Here is a 21,033-nt window from a genome sequence, read left to right as displayed (position 1 = left end):
TGGCTTGTGGTATGTTTCTCTTGGACAGTGCTGTTCTAGAAGATAACACAGAAGATGCTATTCTTGGCCTTTGGGTGCATAACGGTTTTCCAGAACCGGACCAGGAAGTGCAGATCATGAGGGGGAAGAGAATTTGGTTTACGCTGAACCTAAGGCACTCTGTTCACCAAAGGATACCCCTCGAAGAGTGAAAAGGCCAGTACCCTGGGGGAAGTGCGGCACACGTCCCTGACGGAAGGGGCACAGCTAGACCTCGTGGAATAGCAAGAAACAGGCCGGAGACTCGCGGAGGAGGGGGGCACGCCTGGCCCCCGGACAGAGGCAGAAGTGGGCCGCCCCGGGGCTCTGGGCTGCACGCTGCAGTCCCCACGGCTCTGGCGACTGTCACGTAACCGGGCTGCACATGAACCATCTTTCTTTTTAGCCCGTTTGCCCTCGATGCTTGCGGTGGTGGCCGGGTCGTGTAGGTCAGACCTGCCAGCACTGCCTGTTCGCCTTTCTTTGAATGTGTTTGTTACTGCTCTTTTAAACCCTCCTTCCTCCTAACCCCCACTGCTTTGGAAGCTGTGCACTCACGTCCCTTTCTTTCAGAGGTGTCTTGTGGCACAGAACCAGAGCTTACCAGCGTCTGATGCTGCGAGTCGCCCTCTCCGCCTCCCTGCAGCGCCCAGACCTCAGGCCCGCATGCAGTTGCCCTCCCCGGGGGCTTCTGCATGCTGCTGACGTGGCTCTTCGTGCAGCACGTGTTAACCCCCGGTGTCAGCAGTGTTTTATACGCTTGGCGTTTGTTTAGGTGCACACTTTCTTTCCATCCCATGTCGGGATTTGCTGTTCTCTTTGTGCCTTAGTCCTCCTGGCGTTTGACTTCCTTCCACGGCTGGTTCTTTTCTGCCTGAAAGACGTCCTTTTCATCGCTTTCTTCAGTGTCGGTACATGGGTGGGTGGCTCCCCATCTTTGTCGGCCTGAAAATGCCTCCAGTTTGCCTTGTGTTCTCACTGCACAGAGCAGTTTTGCTCGGCTTTCTTTCAGCCCATTTAGGTGTCTGGCCACTGGCTTCTGGCTTCTAGAAGCCACCTGTCAGGTAAACTCTTCTCCTTTGGAAGTGATCTGCTCCCCCTACCACCCTCCCCCCCCCACCCCCAATACTGTTTACTTTTTATTTGCAGTAATTTCAAAGTTAGAGGAGTTGCAGAAAATAGTTTCAGTAATTCCTGTATACTCCACCCACATTCCCTAGCGTTAAACTTCTCATGTTTGCTCTGTCATTCTCTCCTCCCCCCACGTATATATTTTTTTCTTAACGGTTTGCGAGTGACCTGCCCCTTTAACCCAAAATAGGACAGAACATATTTTTGTGGGAAGGTGCTCGGCTGCACTGCACTAGAAGACACAGTGAGGGAGTCCGCTGCCTCTGCCCTGCTCTGTATAGCTTAGAAATAGGATCAGAAGTCACTGGAGGAAAGCCACAGGGAAGGGAGAAGGCAGAGGTGAGGACGATGTGGTATCAGGGTAGGAAACAGAACATCGGGCTTGCCAGCTTCTGAGGCCCATGCAGCAGAGGCAGGGCAGGGGTGGAGCCTGGAGGGCCAGGTCTCCAGGGGTCGCCGGGCTGGTGTGCCCTCCAGAAGCCCCACTTCCGTGGAGGCGCATGTCTGCCCTCCAGCTCCCAAGGCCACGGAGAGCAGCCCTTCCCTGGCGGCAGGGAAAACAGAATGGATGGGACATGTGGGGAAGTCTGGCGACTGACAGGTTAGAGGCAGAGTAAGACACAAAGCAGTCAGTGTTCCCCAAATACGTACATTTGTTGTATTTTGTAGGATTTTGTGTCCAGCTTCTCGGAAAGAACGTCAGGTCTTCTCTGCTCCTCATCTGCAGCCATCGTTCTTGCTTTTGCGTTGGTGACACCCCTCCCCTAATTGTGAGGTTGGAGATGCCCCATCTGCGGAGAGCAAAGTCTGTGGAAGGAGTTGGTTGGTATTTTCTAGAGCCTGTCTGTGCTCCAGTGAGCTAGCTTCCTTTTCCAGCATGACCTCAGGTGAACCTGGGCTCTGGCATACCTTGGTAAAACAGATCTGCTCTTTTGTCACGAGGCCCATGCTAATCCCTGCGGTGTCCCCCGGCAGGTTCCGGAACTCTAGCCGGGCCCTACCAGTAGCCTCTCCCCTCTCCTGGTACAGCCTCTCGGTCAGTGCCACAGCCTGACTTTTCACTTCTCCACCGAGGTGGCAGATGCTGCCCGGGACAGAAATGTGCCAGGTCCCAGCCCCAGTCTCTTGCTCCGGTCCCTCGGTGTGCAGAGTTCTCTCCAGCCTCTGTTCCTTTCTGTTGGCTCTACTCGCTGACCATCCCCTTGGAGGCAGGGCAGTGAATCCTTGGGTGCTGTGTCCCGGGGTCTCCGGGGCTGGCCTGGGCAGGTGCCCGGTGATGTGTGTTCGGTGGGTGCAGAGAGCCCCTGTGGCAGGGCCATCTCAGCCTCCTCCACTGCCTTTGCCCAGCCTCTTGCCGGCACCCCAGAGAGGACAGGCCTGGCCATCTCGGTCTTAGAGGGACTCCCGCAAGGACACAGGGCTCCTGGGGCTGGCATCAGCGAGAGAGTCCTGAGGCTGCTTTCTTTGTGCCTCCTGTGTGGGTGGGAGTAAGCCATCCAGTCCACTGCAGTGGTGTTTGAGAGGGTGGAATCGGGGGCATCAAAGCAGCCACTTGGTGTAGGGATCTGTGGTTTGTAGTGAGGCACTTTGGCCTTGCTGCCTCCAGCTCGCTCATCCACCCCAGGTGACTGGAGACGCGGCCCCAAGGTCACGATGCCGGGGGGAGGGAAAAAGACCTGAGCCCCATTGGAGTGGCTGGACAAGGCCCTGTCTGGCTGCTGACCACCTCCTCCTCCCTGGTGCTGGCCCGGCAGAGGGGATGTCTTCCCGGGCCATCCTGGCACGGCGCCTGGTCTCTGTCCACAAAGGCTGATAGGTTCTGGCGGTGGCCATGGGCAGGGAAGGAGTGTGATTCGGAACACATCTGGCATCACAAGTCTGTCTTTGTGCTGGCCAGAAACCCCTCACCCACCCCTTTCAGAGCTCACAGCTTTCGTGTGGTCCCCACTGGCCACGGAAGTTGGAGTTGAGCACATAGTGTCATTTACTTGGTGTCTCATTTCTCCTTGTTGGGTGAGAGGGAGAGAGCAGGTGCAAGCCTCACCTTCCTGGGTGTGTGGACACGTTGCTGAAGGCCACATGCCAGTGTCAGGGCAGCCTGGAGTGCAGCACTCTGACCAAGACCTGTCAACTGCTTGGTTCCCCCAAGATACCCCGAGTCAATGTAGGAAATTCAGGATAAATGCTTGATTTTTTCCCTCTTTTTACCAGCTCTCACAATTAAGGAGTTGATACCCTGACATCTTCTCAAAGTGACCAGGAGGGTTTAAATATACATGTTTCAAGAAGAACTCATAGATTAAAACAGTCTTGGTCTTTGAGCCTCTTGTGGTTGTCCTCCTCAGCAGTGGTCATATCGTCCTGTCTCTCGCCCCCGGGAGCTCATTCAGGCTGGGTCTGAGTTCTGATGACCCGGGCTCTAGTGACCTTGGATAGTGTCGCTCCTCTGCTGTGATAGCAAGGTCCAGACCTGGAATCTGCCTGTTCTCTAAGAACCCCTGGTTTCTTGTGGTGGGAAATGCTTTTCCAAGACCACGTTCCGGGTGCCAGGGTTGACCCTGTTGCCTTGAGTTGACCACGGTCTCTAGGCCTTTTTGGTGAACAGACCACGCGTGGACGGACAAAGGTGCTGTGGAGTCATGCTCACCCTTCCCGTTCCGTGTGGGCCTGGGGCTTTTAATTAATTGAATCCGTTTTATAGCCATCTCCCACTGTGCTGGAAATCAAGATTCTCAACCTTAACCAGCATAGTTTCCCTTTTGATTCATCCCCTATCCATACGCAAGAATCTCGGAATATAACGGCAGGATGAGCCTCGCCCCCCGACAGAGTTTGGGCTGGGCGCAGCCCCAAGCTCCTTGGGTCTGCCCCCCCCCCCCCCAAGCTGCTCAGTCCTCCCATCCGGGCGCACCAGGCACTCGTGCGCCGTTCTCTCTGGAGGGAACGCTACGGACTGGTTCTGTGAGGTCAGGTTCTTTTGTCACGTGCTCTGAGTGTTTCTGATTCTGATGTGGCATCACGGTCCTCTCATGGCTTCTTGTATTTTCCTCATTGTTAAAACAGTTTTGAAATTGTGGGTTATGGTTTTTATCTTGAGGGGTGGGCCCCTTTGGCGGGTGTTTATTGCATGGAGGGTACTTGTAGTCCTGGGCTTTTCGGTCGGTCCTTCAGCGACCAAGTCAGATTCACCCATCACCCTCTTCTGTCAGTCTCTTTCTAATTAAGTAGAACGAGTTTTATTTTTTGTTTGGGTTTTATTTTATTCTGTTTTCGGTGGGGAGAGCGGGGGAGCATCTAAAACGTCTTTTTAGTTTTGTGCGCTAGGTGGCCCTCTCCTGTTGTCTTCAGAGGGTTGCATCAGCCTCCTCCCTGCCTCTGTCCGAGCTGTGTCTCCTGTCCTCTGCCCAGGCTCCAACTTGGGAAGGAGCCGTCGTTAGTGTTTGCTAGATGGCTCTGCACCATCAGACCGTGCCGCGTCGGGTTCTGTGTGCCCCAGGCCTGCCTCGCTTCCCAGGGGCACCTGTGGTCGCCGGTAGACAGACTCGCTGCTGTTCAGGGAGGCCAGTTTGCCTCCCCTTGCTTCCTCCTGTGGCACAGTGTCGCCCCATTGTGTGATGATAGTCCAGACAGCTGGCCTGCTGGCTGTGCCCACTAGCAGCCTGCTCACGGCCGATCGCTGGTTCGCCCCCCTCCTCGGTAAGGTTGAGTGGGCTGCCCTGCCTTAACCCCAGTCCAGGGGGCTGCGTGGTGGTGCGCCGTGTCCGAGGGCTCACGGCCTCGTCACTACCCCCTGGGCCCGGGCCTGCCTCTGGGGAGGAGGATCCGGTGCCGTTGCTCCCAGGAGCGAGGAGTGGACTCTGAGTGCCTGTCTCCTGGGTGTGGCAGGGTAACCATCGGTCATAATATGCTCAGCCAGTCACTTGTTAAATTATACAATGAAATGTGCAGAACGAGCCATCGTATGTCTGCCCTGTGGTATTCCTCCTTTGTTTCTGCATAAGCTGAGGACAGCAGGAAGGCAGGGTCCTTCTCTGTCCCATAGAGGCATTGTGGGAGGGCCCCTTGCCCTTATGGAGCCCTGGCTGGGTGTCCCCTTGCTGCCCTACTTTTGGGTTTTGGCTCGCCCCTCGCTTCTCAGCTTCTTCCTTTCTCTGCACGAACAGTGGTCTAGTTACCCCCCTCTTGCTCTGCTTGGTACAGCCATTGGTGACAAAGCTTTCTAACTTGATGGAGGGGCCCTAGGTTTGGGCCACCAGGATTTCCAATCAGTCTATGTTGGGGAAAGACTCCAGCAGGCTCACCTGGGTCAGGGGCCAGATTTGGTTATCGGAAGGGATTCAGATCCAAGAGGCCAGGAGCTGGGTGCTGGGCTCGGGGCAGAAAGGGCAGCGAGTGCTCAAGTACAGAGTGGCGGATCCCAGACTCTTGCTGAGCTGAGGCCACCGGAATGAAAGAGTGCTGTGCTTCTTAGTAACCACTTAGGGAGTGGGGACACGGGAGGAAGGTGTCTGGGCCTTGGGTGGTGTCCAGTCCCTGAGCACATGATGCTGGAGCATGATGGCTCCCCATCAGTGTGGCTTCTCTTAACCACCACAGCCCCCTGGATTGGGAGCGTCCCAGGGGGTGGGGAATGCTGCCCTTTCGTGATGTTGGAGGGCCGTGGCGGAAGCAGGAAGGAAACTCGCAGGTACTTTGACTGCAGAGCTGGCTAGGAGTTTGGGGGTGTTGGGGTGTCCGTTCTGTAAGAGATATTTTGGAAGAACTTCTATTAAGTGACATTTTGAATAACTGTCTGGAACAGAATCTGAAAAGCAGCTCCAAAAATAGCAGACCTCACTTAAAGTTTATGGCTAGCTCGTAAAAACACTGACGCAGTGAACACACTTAACTACATTGCATTTGGAAAGCATTCTCCGTTGATTCTGTTTGCGAGCATGGTTTTGTTTTTGTCAACCCAGCAATCCTTCTCCTTAGGACTGTTGCAGACCCACGTGTGTTTGTAGCTCTTTCCCCCTGGAACAGACTCTTCAGCAGAGAGGATGTTTCAGTTGTTTCCAGAATGTGTAATGTGTGAATTTGTGCCCCTGTTGATAGGTAGGACCTTCCAGTAGACACATCTTAATGGGTGCACTTTCCAAGGCCCTGTGTCCACACAGGTCGTCCCAGATAATAGGACAGATATGGCCACCATTTGTTCCAGAACAGTCTTCCGAAACTTTGTGGTCATGAAATTAATTCATTTTGTAATGTGACTTAGAATAATACACTGTGCAAGTCTGTGTATATGTGGTGTGTGTGCGCACGTGTGTGTGGTCTTTATGTATAACTGAAACACACTGGTCTGGGGCACGTGCCCTACACCGATCGTTTCTGTTCTGGGCTACTTCTTTTTTTATTTTGTTAAAAAAGGTCTGCCCCACCTGGCCGGTTTTATAAGCCATATTAATGGGTCCGGCCTGTAGTTTGAGAAACTGTAGGTCCAGGATAGTTTCCATTTTGAAATAAGAAGAAAAATCACACATGTAAGGAGATCTGTTTAAAATGGGACAAAATCCAGGCTTACAGTCAGAGTTGTTTGAGAGGATGTTGTACTTTAAAGGAGGAGACGGATGACGGGGACGATCCTGTGAGTGGAGTGTGAGCGCTGGCCAGAGCTCCTGCACAGGCCCTCATGTCTCGCCACGCAGGGCGTGCGTTGTTTGCAGGCACGTGGTGTGGGGGCTGTGCACCTGCCATACGTGGTGGGCGCCTCCTCTTGGGAGAGGTGCCGAGTTAGTGATCTGTGCCATGCAGCTGGTTGGGGTGGGCCGAGGTTCCCCACCCCTCTGGGGCAGGGGAGTGGTCCTAAAGCTAGTGCTGTAGGGAGGGGCGCACAGCAAGCACGGCCCCACCCGTGGGCTGGGGTCCCTGGCTCTTGAAACACCAGGACCTGGGCTTTTCACCGAAGTCCCTGGTGGCAGAGGGCAGATGTGGGTCCCCGTGTCCCCTGCTGTCTCTGTCCCTTGCCCTCTGCGCCCCTTCCCGGGGCCTGGCTGCAGCTCACCAGCCAGGAACCTCAGTAGGCCCAGCACGTACTGCTTTTCCTTTCCTCTGCTCAAGGCAACAGAGTGACGAGTCAGAATTAAGACTCCTTTGAGAAGATGAGGCCCCCAGGTTGTCTGGCAGGTGTGATTCCATACCACGAACACCAAGTTTAAATGAATGAGCGAAGGCTTTTCCCAAGTGGGACAATCTTGCCCGGCACCCTTCCTCGGGCCAAGCCTTTCTGCTGACCGCATGCGGTGCCTGCCTGGAAGCTGAGGGCCACTCGCTGCCTGCGTGTCTGGCCCTTGGGGCAGAGAAGTCCCCGCAGGCAGCAGCAGGGGCTGCGGCGCCAGGGCCACATCTTTTTGTGCAGCGGTGGGAGCTCTCCGTCTTCTCGGGTGTGCTGAGGCTGCAGATGCCTTGCTGGGAAGGCCTCTGGGCAGCGGCGCACAGCCCCAGGCCTCCGCTCCGGCGCTGTGTGCAGGGGCCAGGCGGCAGGAAGGGTTGGATGGGAGCGATTCTCATTTCCGCTCTGGTGGACGACCTTCCAGTGAGGCGTAGGTGTTACTCTCAGAGCTGTCTGAGAACAGAAGCGTCGGGCTCCTCCCTGTTTCTGCTAAGCATTCAGCGGCGAATTGCTGGGGGATTATTTCTAGAAGTGTCGCTGTGGGCTCTTGGGACTCCTTTGGAGGACTTTTGCAGGCCCCCTCTCTTCCCATGACTGTGAGCCTTGGACTCTAATCTGGCTGTGCCCGTGCCCCTGCCGGACCCAGCTTGCCGCCACCTCCCACACATCCTGAGTTCCCGTCCTGTGCCTGCTGCCCACCTGTGTCTCCACCCCTGTCTCTACCCACGTGGCATGTCTTCAGTTCAGACTCCGTGTGTCTCAGAGTTTCCCTGGTTGCTCCTTCTTTCCCCTCTGGCCCTTCTCTTAGTGGGTCTGGCTCATTGGCTGGCTCTGCCACAGCCACACATCTGTGGTTCCTTTGTCTCCTTCAGGCCCTGGGAGGTCAGCTCCGCCGTCAAGCACACCCCAAACCTACTGGGTTCTGGCCATGCACATGAGCCTTGTGGGCACCCCGGCTTCTTACTCCCGGGCCGCCTCCATGGCATCCCAGCTGGTGCCCTGCCGCTTCTCTGCCTCTAGCGGCAGCACGTCGGCCGTGTCACTCCGCCCCTAGGGCCCCAGTGGGTTTCCACTGCACTGGACTCCCACGTCAGCTTGTGCCCCACGGGGCCCAGCTGCAGCCTGCCGGCCTCCTGCCTGTCTGCATGGCAGGCTCCTTTGTGTCCCACGATCTTTGCACTTGCTGTTTCCTCAATACCTTTGCTTGGCTGTCCCTTTGCGTCACTCAGGTCTCGATGAAAGTACCTGAGTTCCCTGTGGCTTGTCTCCGTCCTTGGAAACAAACGACAGTGTCCCGGAGGCAGGGGTTTGGGCTGCACAGTGTAGCGTAATGTCACATAACTGACTTTGCCACGTTCCTGACACCAGAGCAGGCCAGGCGTGGCGTCTGTGTGCCTGCTACAGTGTGGGCTGAGCGAACCACGACCCTGCCCAGGCTCACTGCTGCAGCACATCAGCCTGTGGGTGGCCGGCCTGGCAGAGTCCTCTCTTCACTGCCAGGGCCACTGGTCTGTATGCCAGGGCTGGGACTCGGCGTCGAGTCTTGCCGGCTGACCCGCCCTTGGCGCTCCCACGGGGGGGAGGCAGACGTCGCTCATGTGCATTGTGAGTGGAAGGTGAGAGGCCATCTCATCAGGGCCCCCGGGGCCAGGGCTCTATCCCAGCTGTAGCCGGTACCAGGTGAGACCCCGCTGTGGACAGGGCCTCCCCATGGTGGGCGGGGTCTCTCTAGTGCACTGGCTGCCAGAGGTCCTGAGGAGGCATGCTTAAGCCAGGGAAGCTTAGGCACCGGGGGAGACAAGTTCTGTAGGATGCACGAGGCCTGGGGCGAGGCAGGCAAGAAGGGCACGAGTGAGCACAACCCGTGAGGCCAGAGGGACAGGCTTCACGCGGCCTCACAGACTTGAGGTGTGTTTTAAGCACATCAGGAAGCCTTTAGAGGGGCTTAGCGTGGCCTGGTTGTGTTTTGCCACGACCCCTCTGGGTGTTGCATGGAGAGGGGGATGTTGCCAGGACCCCGTGAAGGAGGCCAGTTAGGACACCTGTCAGGGTCCCAGCAGGTGGCAGTGCCTGGTGGAGGTGGAGACGACAGGGTGGCAGGTGCACTTGTTCCCTCCTTCCTCAGCTCATGCCTTCGGGGGTTCTCCTACTCCTGGTGACCCCATTTTAGAGGCGATAAAGACAGGCACAGAGGGGGTAGGACAGTGCCTGAGTTACTAGGAAGTCTCGGTGCTGGAGTTCAGCCTGACCCAGCCATGCCAGGGTCTGTTCCAGGGTCCTCTGGTGGTTTTGAGAACTAGGTGAGGGAATTGGTGGTGGACTTTGGGTTGCAGAGGGAGATGGTGGCCCGGCCCTGTGTGGACATGAGTGGGCAGGGGGCAGCTCTGTTACTGAGACGCAGGCGTCCGTGTCCTGGTTGTACTTCAGGGCATGGTGAGTTTGATGAACAATGGTGCCCTCTGCCTGGTGGAGCAGAGGTGCCGGGGGGCTGTGAGTATGCAGACGGGCCTGGCCGAACCTGGGCAGAGGGAGAGGAAGGGAGGGCCAAGAGAGAAGGGCAGGTGTAAGGCTGGGCTCCGAGGAGCTGGGCCCCAGGTTGGGAGGAGCTGTGGGGAGCACGGAGTCAGCAGGGAGGCCAGCGTGGGCAGCTGCGGCAGGTGGACAGGTGCCCTGCGCTCACCGGCCTGGACCAAAGGGTGTGGGACTGAGGGTGACCTCAGCCAGAGCGGTTTTGGTGTATGGATGGGGGGCAGGGGGCAGGCGCGGGCCAGTGTCAACCTCAGGGAAGGTAAGGAGGTGGAGCCAGGGAGCGATTTTCAGGAGCTTGGCTGTGAAGGGCACAAGATAGTGGGGCTTGTTGGGTCGGCCTCCGTGCCGGCCACTTTGCTCTGTCTCCCGTCTCCTTGTGTTTCTTGGCATTTTTTTTCTCGTGACACGGAGGACCGCACAAGAGAATAAGCCTCGAGAGGTGTTCGCGCCCTGCCCGCCTCGCAGAAGGTCGTCTGGATGCTCTGCTGTGAGCTTTGTTTCGTGCAGTGTTCTTTCTTCCATAAGGAGACTCAAGGTAAAGCCACACAGGCTCCACCTTCCGGCAGAAGAGAGGGAAGATCACACCCCCCCATCCCTCCCCTCCCCTATCCCTCCCCTCTTAGGGGCATACGAACCCCTAGATCTGGAGACAGAGTATTCTCTCCCGTTCTCGTCTGTTTGAAACAGAAGTGGGGCGACTGTATTCCGGACTTTGCTTAAACCTGCTGTGGACCTCTTCCCCCTGGCTTGTGTGACTGTGACGTGTTTATCTCGGGTCGGCTGTTGTTGCCATTGTGGGTGGTGGTGAGAGTGGTTATAGTGGTGATTATAAACAGCGTCACAGGGACAGTCTCACAGGGACCGTCTTGGCCCATCTGTCCTTGCTACTTTTTTTTTTTTTTTTTTTTTACCAAGGGAATCACTGCTGTCCCTTCCCTTGATGATACACTGTCACGTTCTTCCTGTGCCCTCCTGCCTGCTGGGTGGCCAGAGGCCTGCTCTGGTCAGGGGTTGCCAGTCTGGTGGAGCACAGTCCCACTGTCCTCTGTGTTTCTTTGTTAGTGGGGCCAAGCCTAATTTTTATGTCTTTATTACCTAAGTTTTCCTCTGGATTGCTCATTGTAGTCTCAGAATGCTGTGTTGATTGGTGTGGTCACTACCAAAAAAGAGATTTATCCTATTTATTCCTTTACCTGTGTTCACCACGCAGAGGTGCTTCCCTCCAGGTGACTGGAGGGGAGCATCAAGTCAGAGGAAGCAAGACCGTGGAAGCAGCTAGTGCTTGGTGCCTTCTGTTTGCATAGCTCTGCACACTGCATGACAGGAAGATTCAAGTCTCAAGATTCCACACCTGCCAGAGGTGGCCCTTTCCCTTATCACCTCAGTTCTGTCAGTTTTAAAGACCACTCCTCACGTTGTAAGTTCAGAGGCCCAGGCACCCTCCTCTCTGGCGGCCAGCTTTCTTATACCCAGAGACATCTGGGAGCTAGGGTCAGACACCACACGAGGCTGCATCTGCTTGCTCAGGATACACTGGACTGGACTGGACTGGACTGGAGGCCAGCATTCCCACTTTATAGACTGGAAAAGAAGGCCCAGAAAGGTCGAGCGGCTGCCGGGGTCCTGAGTCTGGGTACCGTGCTGCCGGGGATCGATGTGCCCACTTTCTCATCTGGAGCCCACCGAGCCTGCTCACTAAAGCCTCTGGGGTACGCTTGGGTGCTCCCCAAGAAGCAGGCTGACCCCACCTCGACCACTGCCTGCAGACCTCCCGACACAGGCTTGAGCTGCACACCTGCCACGGTTCTGAGCTGAGGAGGCAGGTGAAGTGGAGACAGCCAGTGCAGACCATGCGGCCTACGGTGGGACTTAACGTGGAGGGGGACTTACCTGGTCTCCTGGCAGGAGGAGGGTTCGAAGGAGCTGCTATGAGCAGAAGGAGCCTGTGTCCACCAGAGGGCGCAGGTGACCACGCAAGTAGGCTGGACAGCGGAATGGAGATTCTGGGGCTGGATGATCACCCGGAAAATGAGTGCGTGCCGGAGAGGGCCGCTGTGGAGCCTGCGTGTGTGTTTGTGTATGCTACTGGTCCTTGCCCTGCTGCCCCACATGCTGTGGCTGCCAGGACCCTGAGGGGTCCTGCTGGGTGTGCGCCGGCTCAGCGTCCTGCCGACCAGACGCCTGGTGGAGGTGGCCCTGTGGAACAGCCGGCCTGCCTACGAAGTGCACGCCGTGTCCCCAGGACGGGAGGCCTCAGAGCGTGCCATCATCAGCAGGACGCCCTGCCAGGCTGGCTTGCCTGCTCTGGCTGCTCCTCCCCCACAGCCACGGAAATGCCACGCACGCTCACATCTGCCAGTGCCGGGTGGCCTTAGCGTCTCAGTCTTTGACTGTCTGCTAGGTTATTGTCATCCCTGGTCCACTTTTGGTCTCATTTGTTTTAGTGCTGCCCCCCACCCCTCGTCCCTCACCTGCCCCTGAATTTTGTTTGGAAGACTCTAGGCAGCCCGCGGCCATCCCCTGCCTTGTAGCACCTGTCAGGGTGGTGGTCTTGGGGGGGAACATGTCCATTTGGCGCCTGTATTGGGTTCCCTGCTAAGCTCTGAGCTCTGGAGAGCAGGTGTGTGTTTGTCCCCGGTGAACACGAGTGTCCGTGTCTGGCTCATAATAAATAGGTGCCAGTGTTTGAGCAGCTTCCTAAGGGGGCACCAAGAGGAGGTGTCTGCATTTTGCCGCTTGGTTGACCTTGTGCTAAGTATTTGCTTTTCAGGGTTCCTCACAAAGATAGTAACCCTAGTGAAAGCCTGCTGTCCACTTGTGCCCACTCCCCACCACGAGGGCCGAGGGCCGAGGGCCAGGGGCCAGGTGACTGCCAGGATCAGGGACTCTTCCTGAGGCTGCAACAGGGAGATGGCGTGGGGACCTCTCCAAGTCACGTGAGCCTTCTCCAAGTGGTTTCAGGGTTCCAGTAGGGTTGGGATGTGGGTAGTGGCAGCTGAAGCTAGTTGGAGGGGAGGGGACCCCCTTTTCTGAGCAGACATGCATGCGCCTTCCCTTGCCTGCCACACCCCTGCCGTGCAGACATGAGCCTGAGTTAGCAGCCTCGGCCAGGCTTTGGGATGAGAGTCCAACACGTTTGACAGATTTGTGCTTTGTCTTTGGTCTCTGAGCACACCTCCATGGAGACAGTGGTGTGTGTTTGGAAGCCTTGGGCCACGGCTGGGGCTGGGGCCTATCGCCCATGGCCTTCGGGTACAACCCACTGACCCTCAAGGTTGGATCAAGTCCATGGCTTTCTGACTCTTTGGGGATAGGGGACAAAGGGACAGGTGATCCTGAAATGCTGGCTAGGAAGTTGGGCCGGGGCTGGGCTGCACAGGAAGGGGCAGGGGCTGTCAGGATGCATTTCCTCTAAGGCTGGCCAGCCCTGCAGTCGAGCTCCATCCTGGTGGGGCAGGATCCTCCTCTGTGAGTGGGCTTGACTGGGTGGGAAGTGCACCAGCAGATGAGTAGAACTGACATCTCCAGCGGCTCCTTGGTGAGCCAGAGACCCTGGGCCCCTCGTGGGACCGAGTGATGGGCGTGGGGCCCGCACCAGCCAGGATGCTCTGTGGCCCGGTTCAGATGCCTCACCACTCACCTCTCATACACAGAGACAAGTGGGCGTGGGCCTCAGTTGGTAGGTGGGATGCGGAGCCCGGGGCCGCCTGCCTGCATCCCGTGCACTTGGCCCCGATGCCTGAAGGAGGTGGAGCGGGCTTCTGTGTGGAAGTTAGAAATGTAAGAGCAAATTAAAAGCCCAAAGGATAGGAGATAAGATTGGGTGTACTTCCCATCAGGTAGAACAGAAAGTCAGGTTTCGACCCCAGGAGCACAAGAGTAAGGGTGTCGGAGCATCTGTGCAGGGAGCGCACAGACTCCACAAAGGAGTTCCAGAAAGAGCAGGAAACAGAAGGAGGGAATTATTAAGCCAAGTCACCATTCTCCCAGAACCACAGGCAGTGGGTTCACATTGAATGGGCTCAGCGCCTCACACAGGGAGTGTCCTCTGTTCCCACAACATTTCAGGATGCCAGGGATAAAGAAAAGATTCTAAAAACTTCAGAGAGAGGAACAAAGCAAAACAAAAAACAAAGGAATCCAAACACAAATTCTAGCCCAGAAAAGAAAAAAATAATCTTCAAGGAACTGTCAGAAAAGGATTTCCAACACGGACTTCATATCAGCCGAACCATCAGTCACATGTGAGGTTAGAATAAAAAACCTCTTCTCACTCATAAGTTCTACAAGAAAGGATTACTTTCATGCACCTCCTTTCAGGAAGTTTCTGAGGAGACCTGGTGCTGAAGGGGGAGGAGGGCAGCCCTGTGGAGTGCTGGGGAGCAGGCCTGGTCAGAACTGAGGGACGGGGTCACTGGCAGGAAACCCAGGGAAGACCCTGGGGGGTGCTTTACCAAAGCGCTTTCTCAGGGGTCCATCCAGTCACATGTCTTGGTTGGGCCCTGTCCTACTCTGAATTTTCCTAATTAATAATTCCTGGCTTCAGGTTCTAGAAAGCCACATTTACCTAAATCTAGGTGAGTGGTGTCAACATGCTATTGCTCCGTGAGTGCCTGTCCCCTCTTCCTCACTGTGCGCATCACCTAGTTTCTGGGAGGGAGGCGGGAACAGTGGAGGCCCCGCTGTCACGGGGAAGTAAGTGGTAATGGAAGTCCCCTGGATGCTCGCTGGTGGCCACCCTGTCTTCTTGGCTGTGGGCCCCACCCTCGGCTCAGCGGTCCCAGGTCGACCTGGGGCAGTGCTGCTGTGTGTGTATGTGTGTGGTCAGCGTTGTGGGGTGGGGGGGACAGCATCCACCCCAACCCAGTTCTCAGGTCAGCAGTGCTGTTGGAGGAGTTTTGACAAAGGTGTGGGTTCATGTGTTTCTCCCTGCAGATGGATGGCTCCCTCCTCTAGCCCTCCCACAGCCATGCCTGCCTGCCACCTGTCTCGGGCTTTTCCTGGGCCTCGAGGTCACCCACCTCGAGTGTGTGGCAGCGGTCGGCTCCTCTCCCACTGTGGCCAGAGCTCCTTCCAGCGCTTTTGAGGTCCTCGTGTGGCCGTGTGGCCTGTGCCCTAGGGGTTAGGAGGGGCATCGTCATGGGGTGCCCACTGTGTATTTCACTTTTTGGGAAATGCCAAATATTTAGCTGCATCTAATTTTTAAAAATCTTTGTTAGGATGTATGTAGTAACTTTTTTTTTTTTTTTTTCCGATTATAAAACTTGGAGAACTGGGGACAAAGCCTCCCTTTATTAGCATTTGTTTCTTGGTGTTTTCATGTTTGACTTTCTCCAAAATTACAATAGCTTTCTTCCCTTTTCTGATTGTATGGGAAATTCCAATAATTCATAGAATTATAAAGAAAATGAAGGGGCGCCTGGGTGGTTCAGTCGCAAGTCGCAAGTCGAAGTCCGACTTCGGCTCAGGTCATGATCTCGTGGTCCGTGAGTTCAAGCCCCGTGTTGGGCTCTGTGCTGACAGCTCGGAGCCTGGAGCCTATTTCAGATTCTGTGTCTCTTTCTCTCTCTGACCATCCCCCCCCCCCCTTCATGCTCTGTCTCTCTCTGTCCCAAAAATAAATAAACTTAAAAAAAAAAAAAAAAGAAATCCACATCAAATCTCACCCCCAAGCAGCCGTTCAGGGTGGCCCCTTCCAGCTTCCCAGTGCTGTGGCCCATCCGTGCCAGCGTGCGCTCGAGCAGGGACAGAGACTGCCCCTCTGATGGGGACACACCACGGCTTGTTGACCAGGCCCCTGTGCATACAGGCTTAGATGGTTTCCAATATCTTCATTTCAAGCAATTCAGTCCTTATTCGTAAGTCATTCTGAGTTTGAGTATTTGTGATAAATTCCTAAAAGTAGACTTTCTGGCCCAAAGGGTCTTCATGTTGTGCATTATGGAACATTTTGTGGGGCAGTCTTTGGGCAGGGAGTGTGGGCGAGTCTCCCCAGCACTGGCTGTCCTTGTGCCACATCAGAAGCAGGAAAAAATTGTCTTGTCTTCAGTGGGGTTGCTTCTGAGTTAGGGAAATTGGCCTCCTCTTCTTATGTTTATTGACCATTGACCATTTGTCTTTTTTTTCCCCTCTCTCTTATGGATGTTTTTTTTTCTTGCCCTTTATTGCATATTTCTGAGGGGAGGGGGGTCGTGTTTTCCTTACTGATTTGCACATGTTCTGATTTGTACATCAGTAGTTAATTCATTCAGAAGCACAAGCATTTCAGTGCTGCTGCTGCTGCTGTTGCTGGACCGTGTCCTCAACGCTGAGGTGGCAGCAGAAAATGACAGGCCTGGTTCCCGCTCCCGTTTAACTCCTAGACACAGTGGAGTGGGGGGTGGGGGATGCTGCAGGGTGCTGTTTTTTGGAGGGTGAGGGTCTCAGGTGACATTTGTGCCGAGACTTGTAGGAGCAAGGGAGGATCTGAGGCTTACTGGGGCTGAGAACACAGCAAGACAAGGTTCTGTCCCTGGGGCCAGGCTGGCCTGCTGGGCCTTGGGCAGGGGCACACATGTCATGGGGTCTCCAAGACCCTTGAGAGCCCATGAGCCTTCACAGCCAATGGGGGCCCTGGGCAGATTTGAGCTAAGAAGTGAGATGAACAGGTCTGGGTTTTAGAAGGAGCCCTCTGAGGACTGTGGCCTGGGGCCACCAGGTGGCCATGGGGGCCTCGAGCAGTTTCCGTGCCCGGGAGGCACCAGGGTGGGAGGCCAGGGTCCTGTCTGGACCCCCTGTCCCCAGGCCAGGGTGCTGTGCTGAGTGTCTGCTCCCCGCGGCTTCTCTGGGCCTCCCCCCCGAGGAATCTGAAGTATGGGCCTCGGCATGTCAGATTCTGGCTTCTTCACACTGTGCTGAACTCCCATACCTGCTGCCCTCCTCCTCATGTCAGAGAAGAAAACAGCACTTCCAATTAGAGGGGAATGTGCTGTGGGGGAGCAGCGTGTGGGGGAGGGGACCCGGGACCCTTCTGCCAGCATGGCTTCAGCCTTCCCTTAATGCTGCAACCAGGGACCGGCTCCCCAGGGCCCCACAGCCATGGCACGAAGTGGACGGTGCCCAGCCACAGGCCTGCTGCTGGCAGAGCTCTCATGTGGATGGAGTTCTGGGGGTTTCTGACCCTCATGCCCTTTTTAACAGGGTAACTCGGGTGCTCCTGGCTTTGGTGCATGGAGCTGCTGGGCCAGCGTGATGCTTCCTGGCACCCCACACCCTCCCCAGACCTGCGATGCTCCTGGGCTGTATTGCGCGGGGCTGCGAGGGACAGCCTGGTCCCGAGGCTGAGCGGACTAACAGGGGCAACCGGGGAGGTGCTATGGGGGACAGGTTGTCTCCACCCACCTTGGGCTCCCTGATCTATGCCTCTCTCAGGAGTACAGCCTTCTCTGGAAGCTTCCCTCCACCCTTCCATGACATAGAGACATTCATCTATTTCCCTTTGGCATTTTTCTAATGAAAGGCTGTTTCTTGCTTCGAGTTCAGTGTTTTGGGGGGAAAAAGAAAGCTCGCCAGTGTTTGTGCTGAAGTATCTGCCCGTGGTGGGGTCATACAGGAAGTAAGGGCACTGGGAGGGGCTGGGCACAGGCGGCGTCTCACTGGGCTGTGCTCCCCTCCTTCCTGGTCTAAGTCTGGGCTAAATTTTGCAGCCTAGGCTTTTATACCAGCGGGGAGGGCGGGGCAGCTTGGCGGGACCCACATCGCCCTATTAGGCGTTGTGGGCTCCTTGCCTGCTGGGCTTCTGAAGCCTGGCGGGGGTGGGGGGGGGGTGAAGAGAGGCGGTCACCCGTCCCCTGCCTTGAGCAGACTGGCCTTCCTGACCACGACCTCGGCCGGAGGAGTTAGCGCCGGTGCACCCGCCCCTTGTTTGTAACTGCCACGGCTGGCACTCACCTGGGCCCCGAGATGGGCAAGGGAGGGCTGGGGCACATGGGCTTTGCTGCACTAAACAAAGGAGTGCTATGGAGTCAGTGAGTCTCAGCCAGCCTGCCACGAGCAGGCCACCTTGCTTCTGCCCAGGCCAGTGGGCGCTTGTCTTGGCCGATGCCAGTGTGGGGGTCAGGAGGGAAGACTGGCCAGAGGGGGCTGCCGTGCGGCCTGGACGCCCCTGCCCTCTGTGGTCAGCGGTGGCCGGGGGCCAGGAGGGATGACTAGGCAGGCTTCAACAGCCACTTCCATTGTTTGGAGTTTGGCTTGACTTGAAGTTGGAACGGAACGATTTTGGTGGCGTGGTGGTGCATTTCTCTGCTTTCTGCATGTGTGCTAATATCCTGGCGCTCGGCCCTGTGTGGCATACAGCCTGCCTCCTCTCCCATCGAGGCGGCTCTTTCGGCCTGACCTCAGACCTGCTCCCTGGGACCCATGGCTTCTCTGGTGCTAGGCTCCAGGAAGGCACTTGACCGCCTGCCTCATCCCTGCAGGCCTTCCTCGCCCGCCACCTAGGGGTTCTCCCCTGACCGCCTCGGCCTGGTTCACAGAGGTGCTGGGCAAGTGTGTGAGGAATGCAGGGTGGGCCCCGCTTGGTCACGGACCCGGGCCCAGCCCTAGCTCTCCTCCAACCCCCGTGTCTACATTCTTGCCTTGTCATAGCAGACTTGGCCCCCACTCGGATGCTAGTACCAGGGTGAGCCTCGGAAGGGGGCCGGGCTGTCACTGCTCCTGCTTTCCCTGGGCCAGGGTGCAAAGGAAACGGTATGGTGTGTTTGGCGTGACGTGCTGGTGCAGTGGTGGGCTTGGGGCTCTCTTTCTCTCTTTCTGGTTCCTGCCTCTGCTGCCAGGGCGGAGAGAGAAGCAGAGATGCTCGCCCTGGGAAGTTGGAGCCGACTTGCCTCCTGAGTCAGCTGCATGGCTGCTTGTGACCAGGCTGCCCGGGGCCTGCTTTCTGCTCAGGACAGCTGAGCTCTGGACCAGCATGGAAACAAGTTGCTTTCCTTTCTAGAGGTGCCCGTCCCCTCTTGGGGGGTGGGGTGTTTAAGAACAAAGGCTCTGGAGCAGACTTCCAGTATCATATCTGGGCTTCTCTCCCTGTCTGCCTCGGTGTCGACCTCTATAGAATGATGTCCAGACACCTGGAGGGCAATTGCAGTGTTCTGAGGGGTCTGCCAGCACTGGGCTTGCACACAGGTGTCACCCCTGGTGGCACAGGCAAGGGGAATGGGGTGGGGGCGCCAAGCCCCAGAACTCAGAGGTTCTAGTGACTTGTTCTTTTGTGTCCTTCCCCTCTTGTGTGTACAAGGCTGTTGGCCCCGCAAGGTCTCAGGGAAGCATATGAAGGCTCTTTCCACCCAGTTCAGGGTGCACCAACTTTGGGCCTCTTGGGCTGGTGCATGCAGAGCCACGTCACAGGTCCTGGCTGCTTGTGTGCAGGGGCACCTGCGCACTGGACGGGATTGTGCCTCTCTCCTCTGTGCCCTAGACAGAGTGGAGTGGGGACCTCTGGCCATAGGGGACTGTGTCAGCCCCACTCCAGTGGCTGTCACCACAGAAAACCTGCACCGAAGTCAGCTGCCACCTCCCCGCCCAAACCTCACCTCCTCTCTCGTCTCTGTCCTCTGACTCCTGCTGCTGCTGAGGGTTCCCTGCGTGCTCTCTGCTCGGCTCCAGCCTGGTTTTAGTTCTGGGATGACTCTAGCATTCTCTCTCTCTCTGACCCCATGTGGGTGGTGACCGCTGCGGCATTGGCTGTCCCAAACAACAGAAGTGGCATCCCTCAGGTCCCTCCCAGGATGTTTCCACTAATGTGGCAACCTCACTGCAATGGAAGGTTTCTTTACATTCCAGGGGACAGGCCTGATGCATTGGCTCTAGCTGGCCATGCGTGCTCTTTTGGGGTGCTGGGCCCCTGGATGTGGCCTGGAAGGGGGTGGGGGTCGCTGGGGGATGGGGCTGAGGAGCCATAGGGGATGGAGCAGATGCTGTGGGCTGGTGGCTTTTCTCCATATGTCCCAGGTAGCTGGGTGGGTGGGACCTTCCCTTCCTTCCTTTCATCTTTGACAGCGTGGGCGATGCCACTCATCCTGTGTGGTCGTCTTGCAGAAAGAGACGGAGAAGGCCAGTGAACATGCTGTAGCCACCGCCCGGTGTACAGACAAGGTGTCCCAAACACATGTCATCTTTGTGTTTCTGCATCTTAAGTAAACAGTTCATCACGACATCCCGTATGGGGAGAGCACAGATGCATGGGCTTCCGTGCGTGAGACCGTTTGCTTAACCTCCCGCCGTGGTTGGGCATTCGGGTTGCTTCCGGGGGTTGGTGGTTGTGAGCGGTGCTGCCGTGCACCGTCCCGGCCCCGTCTTGGTCTCTCCTGCAGACGCGGTACACTCTAGGTCGCACGGGAGGTGCACGCGTGACCTCAGAGGACGGCTTTCTCGTGAAGCGCCAGCCCCTTCCTTTTCCGCCAGCAGCTCTCGGTTTCTCCGTGTCCTCTTCAGCCCTTGTTGTCACCACGGACCCCACCTGCCTGGGGGGGGGGGGGGGGGGTGCTGACTTGTGGTTTCCCTGCCGACTGATGCCGAGCGGCTGCTCACAGCTTCGTAGCCCTCCTGTCCTCCTCTGGGGACATGTCTTTTCAAAGCTCTTGCCCACTTTTTATTGTCTTATTATTGTTGAGTTTTGAGAGTGCTTCATCTGTTGTGGATGGAAGCCCTGTGTCTCTAAGTGACTTGCAAATATCTCTTCCAGTCTGTGTCTTGTCTTTTCTGAGACACACCCCTCTTTCCTTTTGATGATGTGCCGCTCATCCGTCGTCATGTTCTACGGGCCATGCCCTCGGCAGATGGCGTGTTTATGTACCACACTGAGGTCTTGCTCCTGCTGTTTCCTAGAAGAATTTCCAGTCCGGTGCAGGCCCCTTTCTGTGTATCATGCGAGCTCCTGGGGGGCCAGGGTCAGGCGGGCAGGGTGCCAGGTTGGGCGTGAGCACCTGTCTCTGTGTGCTTTCCTGGGGCCAGCAGGTGTGCGAGCCGCAAAGCTGGGAAGCAAGGAGAGAGGAGTTCTGACACCAGCTGTGCGCCCACATCCCTGGAAACTCGGAATGTCCGGCTCTCGCTGGCCGTGCCTTTGGGCTTTATGGATCTGTGGTCCGAAAGTGTTCTTTGCACCCTCTTGGGACCTGGATAATCACTGGTGGAAACACTTTAGCTGTTGCGTGGCGGCGCTGCCTTCCAGC

General features: G+C 56.6%; 1 protein-coding gene across 1 annotated transcript in view; it reads left to right on the top strand.

Annotated features, from left to right (window-relative positions):
• Positions 1-21,033, top strand: part of MOB2 (MOB kinase activator 2) — a 75,427-nt gene that overhangs the window by 20,487 nt on the left and 33,907 nt on the right. The window lies entirely within an intron of this gene.

Source organism: Puma concolor, chromosome D1 (assembly GCF_028749965.1).
Source record: "Puma concolor isolate L17-30 chromosome D1, mPumCon1.1.hap2, whole genome shotgun sequence".
NCBI lineage: Eukaryota > Metazoa > Chordata > Mammalia > Carnivora > Felidae > Puma > Puma concolor.
The sequence above is the reverse complement of the archived record's forward strand: the minus strand, read 5'-3'. Positions and strand labels throughout refer to the sequence as shown.